We start from the raw sequence: 12,573 nt of genomic DNA, 5'->3' as shown, positions 1-12,573 counted from the left end.
CGGTCCTGCCTACCCTAAAAGTTCCAAGAATGTGATACCCCTAGATTTAGAGCATTTTGACAGGTATGCTATTTTCTGATTGCTCAATAGGAATCATGTTTTACTTCCGGAATTTCATCCAAACGTGGGAACGAGACGGAGAAAATTGTTTATAATGTGACGGCAGTCGTCAAGTGAAAAATGCAACAAATACATGAACTTTTAAAGACTTTCGCCGAAGATGAGTAAAGCAGTCCTCAGCCAAAAGAGAGCAAAAAAAAATGTGTTCAATTCTATGATTCATTAAAAGTACTAATATATGGGGAGGGGGAACTCTCACGAAAAACTTGCTTTCAGAATTTAAGGTTTTGCCTAGAAATCTGCACAATTACTTGCGGATAAACGAAGCCACTTATTTAAACCTTCTAGCACTGATTGCACCAGTCATTAGAAATGAACATACGTTCATGCCAAAAGCATAATCCCCTCGTATAAAGCATAATTCTCGTAAATCTTGATAAATTCTTCCAGAAATGCCCTGCTCATGTTTACTGAACATCGGCATCCACTGAACTGAACTGAAGAAACGACACTCACGGTCCTGTCGCCCTGTACAGTTTTGGACTGCAGTTATTCAGAATATTTTTTCCATTCACATCAGGTCGCCTGAACTGTGTGTCAAGTTTGCGCAGTTTTTACCTCACATGCTTCGCTGCTCCCCCCCCTTCCCACCTGCCAAAGACAAAAATATCATAAAAGTCAATGTGTGTAATTTCATCTCCATTTCTGTAATGAAGAAAACATATAGGGTGGGCAAAAAATTCGGAGAAACTTTAAAAATTTATAAAAACCGAAAAAATAACAGAAATAAAATATGGTTTGCAGGGTTAGCATTGCCAGATCACGGGGATTACACACATTTTTTTAAGACAGGAAAAATCTCGACAACAGCCGATAGGTAGCGTTTGTACGAGCGACTTCGGTGGAAATCTGCAAATGAGACGGTTATAAGAACTTGCGCTCCTAATCCACAAGCAGTTCACCGTTTTAAACCGTGTGTGTGTGCCTGCTGCACTCTGCCGTTGCTGGATTTGTGCAACTGCTGCAATGTGTTATCCCCTGCGGTGGTGGTCATGTGGAACGCATATTGCTCTTATAAACGATTTGGAGGCATTCTGTTCGTTATTTGCGTATCTTTTCTTTGACTTGTGTATGCCACTGCCACCTATCGGCTGTTTTTGTTATTCTTTTCCTGTCTTAAAAAAATTCCCGTGACCTAGCGATGCTAACCCTGCAAACCGTTTTTTATTTCGGTTATTTTTCCGGTTTTTATGAATTTTTAAAGTTTCTACGAGCTTTTTGCCCACCCTGTATATTATTCCAATCATACATGAAGGAAAGTAAATTAAATCTTATTAAAATAACTTGAAGAGAAATAAAATTTAGGGGATCATTTTATCTTTGGGACATGACATTGGGTTAAAAAATGCAATAAAATCTTCTTGACTTGGGAAAATTCCCCATTTTGGACTCAGCAGTAGACGATTTGCAACCTGCAACTTGGTGTGTGATTTTGTTTCTCTGCTTAATAATCGTTTTCAAAGTTGGCACAAGGATATTCAACTGTTGTGCATGATCAACTTTCGTCATGAATTTAAAATTCTTGTTGAATCTGCCGTTCGTAAAGCATCACAACGAAAGAAAATTCTACAGGAAATGATCGGAAGAACTTACTCTATGTTTACTTTCTGTCTCTTACGGCAGACCTGTTCCCTACAGATGCTTACAATGGACTTACGTCTTGGGAAAACCGCTGAAAACATTGAGAGAGGAAAAATTCTGAAATGACATAGACGTCAAAACAGATAGCCCATTTCTTTCGGGTCGTCGAGTCTGCGTATTTTCAGAAACAAGCAATAAACAAATCACTTAAGCGTCCACTCTAAATGACCATCAGCCAGCTAATTGGCTATTTTCGTATGCGTCAGCAATCACCCTTAAATTTGTGGTTTTTGCGGTGACAATATGCAAAACTGTCACAGCAACGTGTCTTTGCATACAAAAATTCTGCGCATTTGATGGGTATGATGACGTTTTTCCGAAAGATTCGGAGTGGGAGTCGAAGTGAAAACATCGAATAAATGAATTATTTTAGCGTTAAAATGTATAAGAACCAATTGGCTAAACGGAAGTCGTATAACCGAGCGACGCATAAATGAGGTTCCACTATGCTAAATTCCAGGACTGCAGTTTTTCCTCAGCATTTCTGGATCGTGGAGGAGAATGGAGGACTTTAGGAGGAGGAATTTTTCTATCAGAAATTAGTTTATCTGCAAATTAAGACAAACGGATTTGTTCAAAAATAAAGATATTTAATTGAGGTTCGTGTGATATTTTCAGTCGAGGATGGTTTGATATTTTCAGTTGAGGAATCTTTTATTAGATCTGAACGTAGGACTTAACCCAGGGCTTGACAAATCCCAAGAGCGTGGTAGCCCATACTCACCTAAAGCACCAAAGGATGTTAAAAAATGTCGTGAGTTCGATACCCGGTTCGTCCTTGTCAGAAACTTTCCTGATGCGGGGGTAGTACAGAAACAACTTACTTACTCGGAAAAGGATTGCTTCCGCAGGGAGCCCTACACCGAGGGGTTAGTGTACCAACCTTTTGGTAAATGATAAAGAAAAAGGCTGCCATTTGGAATAGGCAATAAATTGTAGGTCCCGGTCTAATTAGCCTTCGTGTGCAGAAAATGACCGTGGTGCGACAAAAATGATTAAATGAAAAATCCCAAGTGTCGCCACGACGACACGAAAATTTGATCCTACAATTTTCCCCATCTCTAGGAAAAAAATACTCAGCTTTTAAAATATTCGGTTGGCGCCTAGACCATTTCACAATTTGTAAAGACCCCGACTTGACAAGTTGAGCTCAGGACAAAACTATTAACCAGATAGTCGAAACGGTATGCAGTTTTTCCTATTAGTCACAATTTTATTGAAGAAAAAATCCATCATTTATATATAGTATATTCTATATATATTTGTTTAAAATTTTTATGAAAATGTTCAGTTTTTAAAACTTGTGTTTCTTTTAGAAAATAGAAGCATTCGAAAATGTGGATCGTGCACTTTTCTTTCAAATTTGTCGGAAAGAACTTGACTGTTTGTTCGAACAGAAAGAAGGGGTGCTCTCGCGCCCTCCATTCAATTCCCCCATCGAGACGAACTGGCATTTCCTTCCCTCAATTTTTGCTCTAGGATCTCAAATATTCATGGAGTAAGCGCAATACTTTTAGATGCCCTTCGCTGAAATTTTTATTCCGAATTTTGGTTCCGCTCGAACATTTTCATGTTGGCAGCAGCAAGGAAGTTGACCTTATTCGTATCAGCGCATACTACAGTATACGCCTCGTATACAAATAGAGGAGGAGGAGATGAAGGGGAAAAACTTATATACATGGTACTTTAAATATTCTCCAATTTTTTTTTTTTTTTACTCGATTTCCATCTCTCCATGTGTAACGCAACGTGTAATACGTATAGGTTTAATAACAAAAAAGTACATTCATTTGTGAAAATCATCATGATAGAATCTGTGAAACAATTTTAAAAAAATATAATAAAATTATATATAGGATTACTGAAGGGGGGAAAAAAGTAGAAAAGGCTGTGCTGTCATGTTCGCTTCAACGCTAAAGCCCTCTGTAGAAAATGATGTGAACAAGGGTTTTCTGATACAAATTTTACTTTCTCCTCTGTTTCTTTCAGAGCGAGTTTGGGTTATATCAGATATTGAAAACTTGCCAGAGAATTCGGGCAACAAATCGCAATTGTGATCTCTTTCTTTTCTGTCTCCCTCTCTACCTCCTTCTTTTAGAAGATTGATGAGTCGCGTGGTAAGACAAAAAGTTCAGGGTCAGATCCACGTGCTGTTTCAAGACGGAAACGTCTTTATTTTTTAGGGGAGGAAGAAACACCTTAAAAAGTGGCGATAGGCGATTCAAGAGTGAGTGAGTGAGTGTGTTCTTTTGTCTTAATTTTTTTTTTTCGCTCTTGCATGCAACTTCACTGGGAATAAAGTGGGTATAGGTAGGCCTCATCCTTAAACCGGATGTCTCGTTTCTTCCTTCGTAGGCTTCTAACTGGAGTTTTTCAGTATCAAAAACTGCAAAATTTTCCATTGGAATCAGTAAAAAAATCTCTATGGGAGAAACATCCATATTTGTTTGGGTTTCGTGGAAACCATCAAAGGTTCCGTTGGAATTAAAATGGTGCAATTTCTGTCCCACGGAATGTGTGGGCGGTGGATGAAAAACTTTGTGACATTATTTTTCAAGCTTTTTTTTTGCAAGTCAGTTTTTACCTTAAAAATTTCACAAAATTCATTTTTAGTATCTGTATACAACATAATTATACTGATGTGGTATTTAAATTACCCTACTGTTGCACTATAACCATGAGATATGGATTTGGAGGTATGTAGCGGGCGAAAATGTTTTCGGGTGCAATCTTAGCTCTTGTGCCTTGAAATACGTAATATTGTACAAAAAGGGTAAAATTACATGTACAAAGAGTTTGTGTGTGATATAAATCTGCTATTAAAATAAAGTATCAAAATAATAACAAAAGTATGATTAATATATATGCACGAAATAATGGAGGTAGGAACCTATTTATGTAGATGAAATGCATGTACTTATTCTGCATTATTCTTGCGGAAAATCTTTTATATATATATATATATATATATATATATATATATATATATATATATATATATATATATATTTATTTCGGCTTAAACAGATATTCAAAGTATCGGAGTTCGAATTATTATGAATTGACTGTATGCACACAACACGACGAGTATACCGGTTCGTGTATTACGAGCGGGAGCCGTCGCACAAAATACTAAATAAGGTTGTGCAGTCCAATTATAAGCGATATGTGACTACAAAATAATGAATAGAAGAGAGTGTTAATAGAGACTCGAATTTTACTAATTAATCCCCCTCCCAAGTACTATGTAATTATGATATCATACATAATATCCCAATTGTTTTAACTGTAATTCATTGGCCTAATCGTACAATAGATGCGTAATTAATTTTGCACCAGTTTCTATTTCTCTCGTTTTTTCCGGTTATTCTTTAAATCGGCTAACACCCGTAATCGCAGGGTATGAAATTTTTTTTTTACAAAATCAAAAAATTGGATTTGTGGGATTTTAATTAACTGACTTTATTAATTAAATCAAATCTTGTTAATCATAAAAGATGAATATTTTCATATCACCTACCTGATTTTTTTTTCATCTAATCTCTCAAATTTAATTCATCATTAATGAATAAACTAACAAACGAACTGCAATCAAGAAATATGAACACGAAAAACCTGTGTTTATGTAACATGAAAGGTCGTCGAGTCCAAATTAACTTCATGGATTAAAATTTTTCTTCGGAGCAGGACACTTAGACGCATGCCGATTAGACGCCGGACAAATGGGCCAGATCATTGCAATCGTTAATCACTTTCGTATTCATTTAATGTGCAATCTTTAATAATAAATTTATGAATAATAAAATATAGCTGTAATTAATTACGTTTTTATTTAATATTTATTAATGTTTACTTTAAATACATGCATAATGAAAGGAATATGAAATGATAAAATTATGAGTATAATAAAATATTTGATATCACATGATCTCAATTTAATGTCACAGTAATATCATTAAGTTATAGAATTCTTTCCAAATATGAAAATTCAATTTCGATCGTTTTCACCGAAATCAACAATCAAGAATTTTTTGAAGTTCCCTGGTAGATGCTCGTAATTTTGATAACATATTCAACATTAGCAGCATATCTATCAAACCAATATTGCTGACCGTGATGTGCAAAAAATTTCTTTGTTGAGCTTCGATAATACTACTACAGCCATGTTGAAATATTTGAATAATGCCTATATAAAAGTATTCTATAACAATGATACTATTATCGTGATATGAAATATTTTTATTATACTCATAAATTTATTATTTTATTCATTTTATTATGCATATATTTAGAGTAAATATGAAATAAATAAGACGTAATTACAGCTATATTTTATTATTCGTAAATTTATTATTAAAGAAGACACATTAAATGAATAAGACGTAATTAACGATTGTAATGATCCGGCCGATTGTCCGGCGTCTAAACAGCACGCGTCCAAGTCCCTAGCGTCCAAACATCCTGTACCCATTTTTCTTGTACAGAAAAATGCTTTTAATCACAAGGGCTGCCCCGCCCCTTTCCACATTAAAGTGAATACCTGATGGCAGGTTTCTCGATGTACAACCAAAGGGCCATTCGGCATCAACTAAATTAGTGGTGCGCAAACTTTTCGAAGCGCGACCCCCCCCCCTTTTGACCAAAAAAAGTATCGGTGACCCCTACATAGGTTGTCCATGTCCCAATTTTTTTTCTGCCAGTAAACGTGCTATCTCGATAGCCCTCTCCGGAACGCTTGTTCCGATTTTAATTAGGTGATCTTGGCTTCCAGATATATTCAGTTTTTTAAATATCATAAATATTTACTTTATTTGATGTACTACTTGGTGTCCTAATATAAGATGGAAGTGTAACGAGGTGTCTGTATATGGTCATTGATTTTCGTATATAGGGTGATTAAGAAAGACTCATCCCATTTCAAAATGATTCTTAACTTGGAATCGACATTTAGCAAAAAATGTTCATAAAACATAGACACATTTTCCCCCGTATATTCACATATTACTTTCTATTCACACATTCTATTGTGTTTTTAATTTTTCAGAAACATACAATTTTGAAATCGCTTGATTCTCCCACGTACTTTGTTTTGCAAGGACATTGCACATTCGTGTTTCTGGCATGACGGAGCCGATATATTGATTATTGTACAAGTAGAATTTGATGAAATCACATAGTATGATACATGGTAATTTGCTCAGCTGAATAAAGGCATTCTTTAGTTCTAACATATTTTAAAGTAAAAACGAATTTCTTATTTGGAAGTTTTTATTTTTGAGAATCTCGCGAATCTCCCTAGTTCATTGGCGCTACCCACGGGTTGCGCACCACTTGCTAAATAAATTCTATCGATAAGATTGTTTCAATCGCAATTGATGGATGCATTTGTTATGATGCTCTTCCAACTTGCATGATGTTGCTTAATAATTTATACATTTTTCTTTCACAGTTTTAATGAGTTCTGATTAAAAAAAACGAGCAAGTTCGAAATTTTAATACGAAAAGTAATGTCTAAAGGTTAACAATATTTATGTTGTTACAATGTCTATTATTATTTTGAGTCAGCAATTAGGACATAGAATTCAAGGCTTTATATAAGAAATAATTTATCTTTTTAATCAGGGAAAACCCTATTGCCCATTATAATGCATTGAAAATACTTAATGCTGTTATATTGAAATCTAGAAAAAGAACAGCTATCTTTCTACACTGTATCTAGGGATGAGTTTCAAGTCTGTATTTACCAGATTTTCTATACTTTTTAATCACAAACTTTACCACATCAATAACATGCGTAATTTTACTTCAATATCATCAAAGATATGTAAAGGAAAAACACGAAATTTAAATTTTGTGATTTAAATCAATGATTTAAAAAAAATCAAGCTGATTTAAATCGGTGTAATCAGCGTAACCGTTAACTTTTATTGAACCCACCAGTACTTTCAAGAACTCGAAGCCTATGGCTGACTCTCGGTCTCACTCAGACAAATTCGACCACTAGAGTACTGCAATATTATATGGAGTCCTCACAACAATCTAGACTCACTGATTCTAGAAAGAGTCCAGAACAGATTTCTACGTTACATTTTTTACAGGCAATTTCACGTCTACATCAATGACGTAAGTACAACTGAACTGCAACGTTTTTTCCATTTCCAATCATTAGAATGCCGAAGAAGAAGGAGTTACCTTCGCTTTTTGTATAAAATTGTCAATAATATAATTGATGACTGCTACCTTCAACAACTTGTTGATTTTTCTGTGCCAATTGGAAATAGGCCTGTTCGTCGAACTTTTCGCCTCCCTAAACCCCGAACAAATATTTTACGACGGTCCCCTATTTTTGAGATGTGCAATATACATAATCAGTGTGATGTGAAACCCGATATGTTCAATTCAATTATAAGAGAATTTCTTAAAAGTTATGTGTGAGTATTGAATATTCATGTTATGCTTTTCCGTATGTATTTCTATTGTTCCACTCCTTGATTGTTTTTTTGTAGTTTGTTGTATTTGTGTTTTTCTTTTGTCCATCTCTGTAATTAGGCAGTCCTTGCCTGTTGAGACGTGAATAAATAAACTAGTTCCCGCAAATGCTAGGAATTATACTCGGAAAGTATCTAGATTGCAGTTCATGAGATTTCAAAATTTGTTCTAATTTTTCTGAAGGACACCAATATAGAGAGGATTTAGCTTCGTGGTTGAGGTAACAACAGCGTTATTTTACAGACAAAATAATTTTTCTGAATACACGCGCGTGATACACCCGACATGTAGTGATTAAAGAAGGTTCGATAAAAAGGATTCATCTCATGTTATTTTAAATTATAAATTAAGGAAATATCGATTTTGAGAATTCCTTGCGTATTTCTTGTGAATTTTCGAGTTATCATGAAACTATCTTGGAAAGATTTATTAACGGATGTTTTTTCGGTGTTACTCAATGGGCTTTGTCATTTCATTTCTTGCCAAGCCTGAATTTTTGCGTCTTGTTTTTTTGGACTCTTCCCTCATAAAAATTGTACAACTATTTTTTTTTTTGGATCTGAATTCAATTAGGCTTTTTTTCTTTTGCTGTTTTTTCACCGTAGTATTATTCTTGACTCTTGGATTCTCTGAAGAGTATCTGCAGCTCTCTCCCTCCCCCATTCTGTTTGTGTATAGGTTTCGAGGACGGAGAAGTGTTGGTGGGAGACAGTTAAGGGAGATCCATGCGCTTGCGCGGTCAAGATGGCGGCAGTTGCTGGAGCAATGAGTTCCCTGCTCCTGCTGCATGGTCTTCGGGCATTCCTGCATCCCAGAATCCTTTCTGGACCCTTCCTCATCCTCGCGTCATCCACTCAATGCTCGCGTCCCTTTACCACCCATCCACATCTCTGCTCCTCCGCATCCCATTGACAACAGGTTCTGTCCCCAGAAGAAGTATCGGAAGTGGGAATCCACACATCTCCTTCATTTTCCGGCACTTCAGTCAAGGAGAAACCCCTTCCCCCGACAGAACTCGCTCTCACTTTTGTCAGTGTGTGACGTTTTATAATTCCTATTTTTTTTTTCCCCCTTTCCGAAAACCAGGAATTTCTAGGAAAAATCTCTTGCGATTGGGAATACCGACTGGAGGAGAGACAGAAGAGAGGGGGGAAGAAAATCCTTTCTTCTCCAAAAAAAATAAATAAATAAAGGAGCTAGAGTCAGAGACTGAAAGTCAGTCGTGGATTGAAATTCTGTGGGGAAAGCTTTGTTTTTCTTTTTGGTTGATATCATTGGTTCTCTTATTCCTTTACCGTGGTCAATCAGCCTTTCATATCCATTGGGTCTATCCGTGATAAGCTCACGATGCGATTTCTTCGATGGACGACGTGGCGATACTTAACATTGCCGATCTCTAAACATCAGTGTTTCAGTGAGTAAAATATCTTTTTTTTTGGCGTTGTTTTCAATCGATTGCATTCAGCTCAATTGCTGCCGGTATGACTAAAACGCAGTGTATAAAAGTTTTTTGTGTGTGTTTGTTTTTTTTTTTTCTTCACGTAAATGTAACGTATGTGGACAGGCGTCAATGTTTTCTATCGTAGATTATCGCATTTCAGCCATTCGAATACGTGCTTTCATAGCTCCACAACATGTCTAATTGATGTGGTTGAGCTACGAAGACTTCTTCTATATCGACGGTATAGTTCAAAAAGCCAACAGCTCAGGAAATTGCATTTTTGAGTTATGCATGCCATGAAAACGGTGGGAAATGCCTCTACATATTACAAAACAGCATCAACTCCCAACTCTGCTTATACGCTCCCTATTGTAATTAAATCCGAGTGGATTCCCATTCAGTTTCATACAAAATGAATCTTTAAAATGCAGATATCTCAAAACATAGATTGGAGTTGTTGCTTTTGGGGCCGTCGATATGAACGTATATAATAGCATTTTAAAGAGCTTATTTCCTGATTTCAACATTTCTACGTGTTTACAGCATTTGATCATTATGGAACATTTCGAAAAATGTTTTCAATATAATAATTCAATGACGTGAAATCTTAGCAGTTGAATCTGTCTTAACTGGCCATAATTTTAAAACAACCGTACTGACGGTACTTTTTAACCCCCGTAACATTCCTTATATACGTTGTTGGGTGGTGGTACAGTAAAACCTCTTTTGCGGACACTGACGGGACAAAATAATTCATCCGTGAAAGGGGGGGGGTGACCATCAGTTAGGGGGTTTGAAATGTATACTGTATTTATTATTTTTTAAATATCATGATCACGTATTCCCAAGAGATCTTTACGATCTGTCCAGGGAATTTGTTAGTGTTAGTAAACATCTATGACCGAAGCGGGATTCGAACCCAGAACTGCAGTTAAAAGCTAGCTCCCTAACCACTAAATTTCTTGGAAATTTACCAGGGGAAATTATTATTTAGCCGTAAAGGGGGGGGGGTGTCCGTGAAGAGAGTTAGTCTTTCTTCTAGATACAGTATAACTACTTTATCATTACCAGATGACAGCACAAGTGTGGGACAACTAGTTTTTTTTTAATATGTTAATTAAATTTAATTAGGGAACACTTTGCGAGGTGTAGAGCTAACAAATGTATAAAAACAAATTATCACGCAACTGTGTTATTCAACTGAATTGGTATTGTTTATTTTTATTGTAAGAGCGTGTAGTGCTGACGGTACTTTGAAGCACCAGGTTATTTGTTGTGTACTAGTTTTTTTGAACAGTTTTTTTTTGTTTTTAAGCTTTAATTAGAATTAAAATGATATACCAAAAATTTTTCATGATAATTATTTCATTTTTCCGTAATGTGGTAGGTAAAGGGTTAACCGGATATTTCTTTACACCGGCTAAAAAATCCCGTTCCTTACTTGATGCTGAAATTAAATCCAATTACGTTTTGTTATCTTAATATCCGAGTGGATGGATACCATGATCTTTGAGTTTTAATTGCAATTTATATGTTAGCCGAATCTCGAATTAGGATTATAGAATTAGTTTGATGTAGTACTTTTTCAGAGAAAAGGTAGGCTCTCAAAGTAACATGTATAAAAGTAAGTCTGTATAATTCTGTAGGCTTTCGATACACAAACACGAAAATCCAGGCATCTGCCACTTTTAATATGCAAAGTGAATGGCAGAACTTCTCGATCATAAAACCGTTAGGGCTACACGGAAGTTTTCCGGTATACACGAATTGGTTATAAATTCCCCAAGTGAATGTTAATGAGGTGCATGTATGGTTCAGTAGTACTTCTCTTAATCTTAATGAAGTATGTAGCTATGGCTTTAATCTTTCTTTTAACCGGATTTTTACAAAGCTTACGGGTCCTCTGTCCCAGTTAAGCCTAGTTCTGCTAAGGTGTTTCACTATACATAAAACTTCAGTAGGAAAATGGTAGTCTTGAATTACGATTCCATGATGGCGTAATGTAGACGTGAAGCAGAGCTAGAGAAATTGCAGGCGCCAGGTCGCTATGGGGACTAAAAAATCTATGTTGGTGCGTAAAATTTTCTTTGTGTAGCTACTAAATGACTGGCTGAGAGCAGCGCAAAATGTTTAGAATTTATAGCAGCATATCTGCCAACATGAAAGAGGGTCCACTATGCCTTAAAAAAAAGTCAAAATAATCATTATTTTAGAGCTTTTTTTTCAGGGTAAAATTTCTTTTGGCGCTTATATTTTTTTGCGACCTGCTCAGCCCTGAATGTAGAGGAACAATAAATACATTCTATCGTATATGCAGGTTTAAATTGTTGTGAACACTCAATAAAAGGTGGATAATTTCAAATTGACTCTATACAGAGCAGAACATAGGTCTTCAACCTTTTTCCTAGTCGGAGCACTGCTTGCACCCATCATCTAAAGAAGAGCATCCTTACGAAAGGTTTGACACACGAATGCATGATATCGGGGTCGTTTCAATCATCGAATGCAATTTGTACAAAGAGTTCAATTGGAACGAGAATCAAGTGCTCGCGAGCACGAAATCGGACACTCATAAGCTATACAAAAACTCTACAGCTACCATCCAGACGCCATCCTCGTTTCGTTAGAAGCGATATAAAGTACGAACTGCACCAACGACATACCGGAAAAACCTGTGGACCGTGCAAAGGGTTAAAAAATACTTCCTATTAGTCAATTGCTGAATTGGGGGTCCATTTTACAAGCACATGTCGAATGAACAATGCTACATATGCATATGGCCATCTGGTTGGCCTTTGTCATTCACGAGCTATTAGTTGATTGTTGACGCCGTCCATGTACGGTGCCTTTCAACATATATATATACGCTCCAAGGTTGAAAT

General features: G+C 36.1%; 1 protein-coding gene across 3 annotated transcripts in view; it reads left to right on the top strand.

The window, feature by feature from the left end:
- The window catches only part of rdgB (retinal degeneration B), a 97,358-nt gene that overhangs the window by 42,838 nt on the left and 41,947 nt on the right, over positions 1-12,573 (top strand). The window contains exon 1 of one of the 3 annotated variants that reach the window (XM_089255173.1): positions 8,932-9,664. The exons of the other annotated variants lie outside the window; for them this stretch is intronic. The gene's annotated coding sequence lies outside the window, so the exon portion shown is untranslated. Of the gene's footprint in view, positions 1-8,931; positions 9,665-12,573 lie in introns of those variants that run through there. 3 annotated transcript variants of the gene reach the window in all.

This window comes from Pholcus phalangioides, unplaced genomic scaffold, assembly GCF_987345545.1.
Source record: "Pholcus phalangioides strain wild (caught in Gottingen) unplaced genomic scaffold, Ppha-v1.0 ptg000042l_1, whole genome shotgun sequence".
Classification (NCBI taxonomy): Eukaryota; Metazoa; Arthropoda; class Arachnida; order Araneae; family Pholcidae; genus Pholcus; species Pholcus phalangioides.
This window is presented reverse-complemented; position numbering and strand designations above follow the sequence as displayed.